We start from the raw sequence: 7974 nt of genomic DNA, 5'->3' as shown, positions 1-7974 counted from the left end.
CCAGTTTTGTTCATGTTTCTGGCAAGGGGTTACTGTATAGTGCCATTCTGCTCTGCAGTGGGATTGACCAAGATGTTTCTTGTTAAGGAAAAGGCTGGTTTTGCTGATTGCTTTTCAACGTGTTCTACAGGCTTTGAGAAAAATGTTTTAAAGGTGGATATGGGGGTGGGGGGTAAACATACACAGATAACCTTTATCCTGAGATGGTTGCTTATCCTGTTCTTGTGATGCTAAGAGACATGGTGAGAGCCACAGCCCCATCACCACAGTGACAGCCAAGAAACCGGCTCTTGAGGGTGAACCCAAGCCCTGCTCTGCTTTGCCATTGCTCTGGAGGAGGAACAACAAAGTTCTTCAGCTTCTCTTTGGCTGAGGTGGAACAGGAACCTCCCAAAACCCAGGTAGTTGCTGCTTTCTGCATTTACCTGATGTCACCAGAGTGTGAGCAGAGGATGGCATTGGGACTAAACTACTTCTCATGCTTTGCATAGCCAAGCGCCTCTTCAGAAAATGCAATGACCTAAGCATTATTGGTGGTGCTACTGAAAACCATGTTTCCAAAACCTTTGTTTCAAACATATGCAAAGACCCACTTGCTTCAGTTTCTGAATTATATTAATATTTATCTCGCATGAAACGTGCCCAAATAATGACCACGTGAGCGAGAGCTGCCACGGTGGAGCTGCACTCACGTGATGAACTGTTCTTAGTCTGAGCTGGTCCCAGATCCCCAGCCAGCACCTCCAGCACCTGCCACCAGCCCTGTGTCCCAGGGGGTTGCCACCTCCACCACCAGCACAAAGCTGGCCCCTGGCCAGGCGTGTTCCCCCTGTCTGACGAAGGGTGTCTGGCAAATAATGAGTCCTGACTGGTGTACGCGGTGAATGTGATTGAAGGGTAAGAAGGCAGACCAGCCCCAATGGAAAGCTGGAGACGTGACAAGGGTCAGATGTCAGCACTTTACCTGAAGAATTGAAGAAAGCGTGGTGTGTTTGCCTCGCAGTGAAACTGCGTTGCTCAGCTGCAGATCAAACAGTGCGACCAAAGGCTACACATCCTTTCTTACCACGGAGAGGGCTGAAATGCAAGGGGCTACCTAGCAGTGACTTCTTGCTATTGTAAGAGGTAGTAAACAAGGTAAAGGTAGAATAGGGAAGATGGGTAAACAGTTATTCTTAAAATAAAATAAACATCAAACTTTTATTTGTCTGGGCCTTTGAAGGAGCACAATAACCATGGGGAGGACAGAAAGCATTATTTACTGCAGGAAGCAATCATGAATTACACAGAAAGTTGTCCAGGAGCTCCTCCGGAGCTGTGACCTGTGGTGATTTGTGAAGAAGAGAGCATGTACGCAGCAGTTTGCTCTCAGCTGAAGCAAGTGTTACACCCCATGGGCTCTAATGGAGAGACGCTGGTTTCCACTAGCTGAAGACCTGACCTCAGTAGGAACAGAGAGGTAAAAGCAAGTAAATGGAGAACAAAAGCCTATCTTTAGCATACTTTAAAGTCCTTAACCCAGGGGCAAAGCATGGCTATAAATGAAAAGGCAGCCCTAGAATTTTAGTTTAAGCCAAACAAATTTGGTTATGGAAAAACAGTCTTATCTTGTTTACGGCCAAGCTTCAGCTTTACATTTGAGCTGAAATGGAGATAAAGTTTAACAGTGATTACTTTAAAGTTCCTATTTGAATACTTGCACAATGGTTTTAGCTGAAAGTCTAGACTAACTCGGGCTTTTTATGACAGTGGTAAAAAACTGATGGTATTTTAGGCCAGGTGGCTTAAAACATGCCATTGAGTTGATTTATTCCTTTACAGCTGCTGGGGTGTCCAGAAAAAATATTTTCCAAAGTTTAAGTCTTCCAAAGGCAAAAGCGTTCTTTAATGAGGTTATAGGTGTCTTCAGACTTTGGTGGGCTTGGGATCAGCAGGAGATGGACCCATACCTATCAGTACAGATGGAGCCTGATGTTCATATACCTTTTGCTGAAACATTTTCCCAGATGCCTCTGCCATAATCCTTTGCTTCTTTAAATCCCTTCTGAAAATTTATGCTCGCAGTGAAGACAATACTGTTATGATTTTGTGATCATGTGTACCACCTGGCAGTCACTAATTTGCTACTAATTCATTCCAGAGTGAGTTTGGACAGACCAAATTTTGACCAGGTTTCTGTCAAATTGGACCATGCAGTACTGAGGCTGTGGTTTAATAATCAGGTGGTTGTTATTTACAGGTTGCAAACACAAAAGTATTTGGTTCAGAAAGAATGGAGAAGAAGAAGAAAAATAATCCTGAATGTCCTGGGCTGCAAAAAAGGCAAAATTACTTTCAATATTACCATTCCTCTGTTGTTTCGGGTTAGTTTTGTAATCCACCTATCTTCATTGACCTATTTTTCCCAAATCTTTATACTGGGGGGGTGGGGTGTGTCATAGTTACTGTATATGGGCAGTACCCAGCACAAAATGCACAAAGAATGGTCAGGTGCCTGCGTGTACAGACTGGGTGACCATACTTTCTTTGCTTCTCCTTCCCTCCTCACCTTAATGAACTTGATTTGTTCTTTGTTGACTCTGGGTTGACTTTTATTTTTGCCTCATTCTGAAACACTTACCTTAAGAGAACTGAAATACAAAAGAGCTGGGGATGTTTCAGTTGTTGTTTTTTCCATAATACAGAGTTTTAAGTGGCCTCACCTGAGAGGGACAAATCAAGTGGTCTTCTGAAAAATGCAGCAAACAGCTGCTATCCAAAGTCACTGCTAATGATAACATTGAATTCTCTTTTGTAGTGGATTTTCATCCAGCTGCTACCTAACTCTGAAAGGGACCATCAAGGCAAGTTCCACATTTACCCATTACTTCAAAAAGCATCCCATAAGCCATGAGTGAGCTTTTCTTTTAACCTTTAAAGCCTTTGTCTTTGGAAATCAGTGGTAAGAATTGCACGAACCTAACATATTTTCATCCTGGCCAAAATGCTGCTACGGCAGGAGTAAATTAATGAGATGCCTAGCACTGCCAGCACCACTTTCCTTGCCTTTCTTACGCGTGTACGTAAATTCACGCATGTCACGCATATAAGAGCATATAGATTTTGATTATTGGTGGTCACAATGGATGAGCGCGTGAAGGCAGCATCAGTGGAGCAAAGGACCTGTGAGGGTGGAATGGATGGCAATGAATGCACAACACCATTTTCCCCTTTCTCAGCCCCTTTTGGTGGGTTTGAGAACCCCCTTTCCCACCTCCTGCCTGGGAAGGTGTGCTTGGCTCTCCAGGGGCTTCAGGCCACTGCTGGTGATGTGAGTTGGGTGAGGTGATGGTGCTAGCCAGCATCCTCTTGCCACTGGCTGTTACGCACACCAGGGAGATGGGTTGAAGGAAGGAGGAGACCTCAGCTCTGCAAAACTTGGGCTGGTTTCTGGCAGAGCCAGGGTTTCCCTCAAACATCTCTAACGGTTTACTGGAAGATGCTGAAGATGTGGTTACCTGGCATGCATATGTAAGCAGTGTGCCAGAGGGAAGGGCTGGAGCGATATTCCCTTGATCTGGGCTCTGTGGTAACCTCTAAAATCACCAGTAATTCCCTTTCCCTCCTCACCTATCATCATGGTACCTGAGTGTGAAAGTGATGGGTCTGACATGTAGCCGTTGCCTCCCTCCACCTGGGAGGAAGGCAGTGTGGGAATTCCAAAAACCTTTGGATATACATGGTGCATGCTGAGCTCTGCATACATCTTGGCAAACGCAAGGTCTCATCTTGCTTCTAGGGCAAAGTAAGGTCAGGTTAGAAGTCACTTGTATTTTATGTAAATGGGTCTTCTAGGATCACTCCTTGGGCTGTGATTTACACCCAGTTCAGGCAAGGAGGCTACAATATACTTTTAACTAAGCACTTGTGGCTGGCTTTTGTGACTATCCCTCGGGGAAAAAACCTCAAGGGTTGCTTTGCTGCAGCTTTATTCGAAAGCACATGTTTCAGGCTGATTCCCACCATATGTTCTGAACTAAGTATATTTCTGCTTGTGCATAGACTGTGGACAGAAATCTGCACCACTGACTGGACTTTCTCAACTGCTGCAGCGATTACGGAAGCAGAAGCATAAAGGGGAGGAAGAGGAATAAGCAAACCCAACAGCTGCTGCATGACACGAGCTTCCTTATCTGACAGGCGGGGGGACTTGTCACTGCAGGTGCAGCGGGGAACCACGCACCCCGACACCACGGGTCTGTTGGGAGCAGGTCAGGTCTGTGCCGAGGCAGCAGTGAGACATTGTTAAAGAACACGTCTCTCCCGTTGCGCACATCGCAGGTGCCTCTCCTGTCCCACACCGTTGCTGTCGCACCCCCTCGTTTGCAGCGTGATCTGGCTCTGCGCTCCCCTGGGAGCAGCACCACACCGTGCCCCTTTGGGTTGCTGAACGTGGAGCAGGGCGGGTCCTAACAGCGCCAGAGAGGATCAGGAACTTGTTTTACCTTGCAAGATATGGCGCCGAGTCCTTCTTCATGGTGTAGCAGAGGATGAGCCTTGGATAGAGGATATGAGGGATTTAAGGCCACCTTTATCAAAAATAGCTTGAAGCTGAATTACTTGGTCTGATCTTGGCTAACAAATCCTGTGGTTTTTATCTTTTTTTAGGAGTCAGTGACTTTCAGGCTTTTGTGGGACAAATTTAACTGAGGAGAAGAGGAAAAAATGTCTGAAAAAGAAAATAGCTGGGAAGATCCACGACTGGGGAAGTTTTCCAGGGATGATTTTTTTTTTTTTTTTACAGTCTTGGGCAACAGGAGATGAACTCTATTCCTTGCAAATGTCTCTCTTTCCTGCAAGATGTGTACAACACCCCACAGGCCATGGGGAAAGAGAAGCTCTCCTATGTGCTGTTTGCAACCCGCACCTCTCCATCAGCCTCGGTGAGCGCTCACGTGGGTAGCGTGACTGCAGGGCAGGGGTCTGGGGGGACACAGCCCCTGCCACGGCCTCAGGGGTGGCACTGAAACTATGCTCCGGTAACCTGGGGAAGAGGCAGGGACTCTCCTGGCAGTGTGGTGCTGTAGAGCACACTGTTCCCAGGAATGATCACCAGTACCATTTAGTTTACTAGTATAGATATGACCTTAGATGCTCAAAGGATCCTATGCTGTGAGTCCTCCCCCGTCCTATATACTCCTTGTGGTCAGAGTAGGGTGTGGTACGTTAAGATGCTTGAATTCTTTGTGTGTTTGTTTCTCAGAGTTAGATTGGTATACTTTTCTGTGTGCTCTTTGCACTAAAAAAAAAAAATCAGAATGCATGTACACTTTCAAAAACTCTTCTTTCCTTAAATAGTTGAAATAGTTCAGCTTGTTCAACCAGACCCAAGCTGTGGTGGTGATAATATGATTTTACACAATTTATTCTGGGCAGCTTTGCTTGCAGTGTTTATCTCACAGATAACTTTCTCCCTGAAATGGTGCTAAACCCTATGAAATACAGCAGATCTCTATGCAGAATCAAGGGACTCTGTTTAAGTGAATCTGCAACAATTCAAGACAAGTTTCTCTGAGCTCCCGGCTTTTTACGTCGCATTTTGAATGTTTTCTATTGATAGCATTGACGTGATTTCTAGCCACTAAATCCCCAATATGTAAGTGGAGCTAGGGCCTACTATATGCACCCTACTTACCTCGAAGTGCTCAAACCTGATTTGTGTAAACCAATAAAATATGTTAAACATTAAAATGGAGATGTGATAACTCATGTTTTAAATTATTTTTGCCTGATGCATAAAACTTTTTTTAAAGAACTTGTCAGATTTGCATGCCAGTATGTTCTTGCGGTGCCTCGAGGGATCTGCACGTTGCTGTCCATTTTTCTTAACCATGGGACAGATGTTGATTTTTGCGGTTGGCCAGACTTGCAGAGCGCCGTGGAGCACGTGGTCAGCCTGGGAGCCTGCAGGAGGGAAGGATGCTGCACCCAAACTGTATAACCCACTCTTCAGGCTTAAATCCTTTTGTTTTCCAATCAAATGCTTGTCCTTTGCACTTGGAGCATCCCGGGTGCTCTGAACCTGCTGGTCTTTCAAATGTTTTGCGGGGGACCGACCTGTCCCAGCCAAGGGTATGGCCAGGGAGGGAGGAGGGGGGCTGCTGCCTGAAAGGGCCATGGGGGAGCCGAAGGGGAGGTCCCTCCTGCCCACCCCCTGGGCCAGCCGCTGCGGGCAGCGTGAAGAAACCTGGGGCAGTCAGCTGGTGTTGGAAGCTGACGCCAAAGCCTTTTGTGTTGAGAAGTGGGGTGACAGGCACCCCTCAGGTAAGGACTGAGCACCCAGGAGCAGCAGAAGAACAAATGCTCGAGCGTCGCCCCAGGTGAGTGACGGCTGCCAAGCCAGCTTGTCTGCAAAGCCACAGGACCGGCTGTACAAGGTGGGAGCAGCGCTGTGTGGGGAGGGAGAACGGGTGGGTGCACCTCCAATGGGGGACTGGGCAGTCAGGTCTTCACCCCCATGACCCCAGCCATCCGGCACTATTGTGTTTGTTTCTAGGTGCTCTTATATATGTGTGTGTGTGTGTATGTACATATAAAAAGAAAAAAGACAGAATTGTTGGCTCTTTATGTATAAAGTATCATTAATTAACGACACTGTGCAAGAACCAGCACATTCGCCATCACTGGATGGTGAATCTGCTGAATCAAAGTCTTGCTGTTTACTGAATTAAATGCAAAATTTAGCGATGCATCACCTGGTGAGAAATAAGCACAGAATGGATAAGCCTGTGAAGAAAAACAGATTTTTCTGGGGTTGGAAAGGGGTTGTCCCCTGGGGAAGAAAGGGAGATCTCTGGTTTGGAGTGTGCTCGTCGTGCTGTACCCCAGAGAGAAAGGCAGACCGATGCTGGCCGTGCCGCAGCGGGGCCGTAGTACAGAGGTGAGCAGTGCCAGGCCTTTATTCTCACAGTTTACTTAAGGGAGGGCTGTATCTGTTTCTCCTGAAGCGTTTCCTAATGGGGTCAGCCTGGGGAGGTCACTGTAAGAAGGGGTGAGCATGCAATGCTGCCCTTGGGAATGAGAGAGGACGCTTGCCCAGAATTGAATTTTTTTTGATACAAAGGTCTCCTAACTTGCTTGCTATGAGCTTTAACCTGCTGCTCAGATACTTTCAAATGTCAGAAGTGGGGACAAAACCACAGCTTGGACTCCTGTTTTTGATGCAAAACGTGAGTACTGACATTCTTTTAGAGCTTGTTTTGGCTAATACAAGAAGCCAGATAGCACAGGGAGGAAAAAAGCTCCTGTAGCAATGGCACAGTGCGGTGGGCTATCTGCGGTGCGGGTGGTGGGGAGTCTTGCTAAAGGCACAGCAAGGGCAGCCGGAGGCTGCCATTTATTTGGCCTTTCCCAAAGCGCTTTTGAGTTGGATCATTCAAAAAAGGGATGTCCTTAAGCACTTACCTGCCCTGCTTAGATGCCTCGTTACCTTTGAGCGTGTGAGCCGTAAGTGCCCCCAGCATCTCCGAGAGCAGCGAGGCAGCTGTAGCCATCCCCGTGGCTGCCGACACTCCGACTTCACGCCGGGGTGAGAAGAGACGGGGTGCTGGGAAGAGACCGCGTACGTGCTGTCACTTCATCGTCAGCTCTCTGAAATGCTGCGATAACCTCACCGCTTCGTTCGTTTGTTCTTCTGGGGTGGTTGATCCTCGTCATGATATGAAACAGGTGAACGCTTTGCACCAAACCCCGCCTAGGATTTGGAGGCGTGCTGTTTGCCCAAAAGACAGGTGCCTGGCTCTTGAGGGTCTGCCAGACCCCTGGGGCTGCCTGGGGCAGAAGAGGCAGCCGCACCACCGGCAGGGGTAGCAGGACTTCCCCCCCCCCTTTATGGTGTCTTGCCCCGCATGAGGATTACGGGGCGGATATTTCCACACCTTGAGCTCCGTGCCCTATCTCAAAGAGACGGGTGTAGGCCCAAAGCTGCTCCCTCCC

The sequence above is a fragment of the Haliaeetus leucocephalus genome, unplaced genomic scaffold (genome assembly GCF_000737465.1).
Source record: "Haliaeetus leucocephalus isolate CR32 unplaced genomic scaffold, Haliaeetus_leucocephalus-4.0 Scaffold450, whole genome shotgun sequence".
NCBI classification, from domain to species: Eukaryota; Metazoa; Chordata; class Aves; order Accipitriformes; family Accipitridae; genus Haliaeetus; species Haliaeetus leucocephalus.
Note: the sequence above shows the minus strand (reverse complement) of the source record.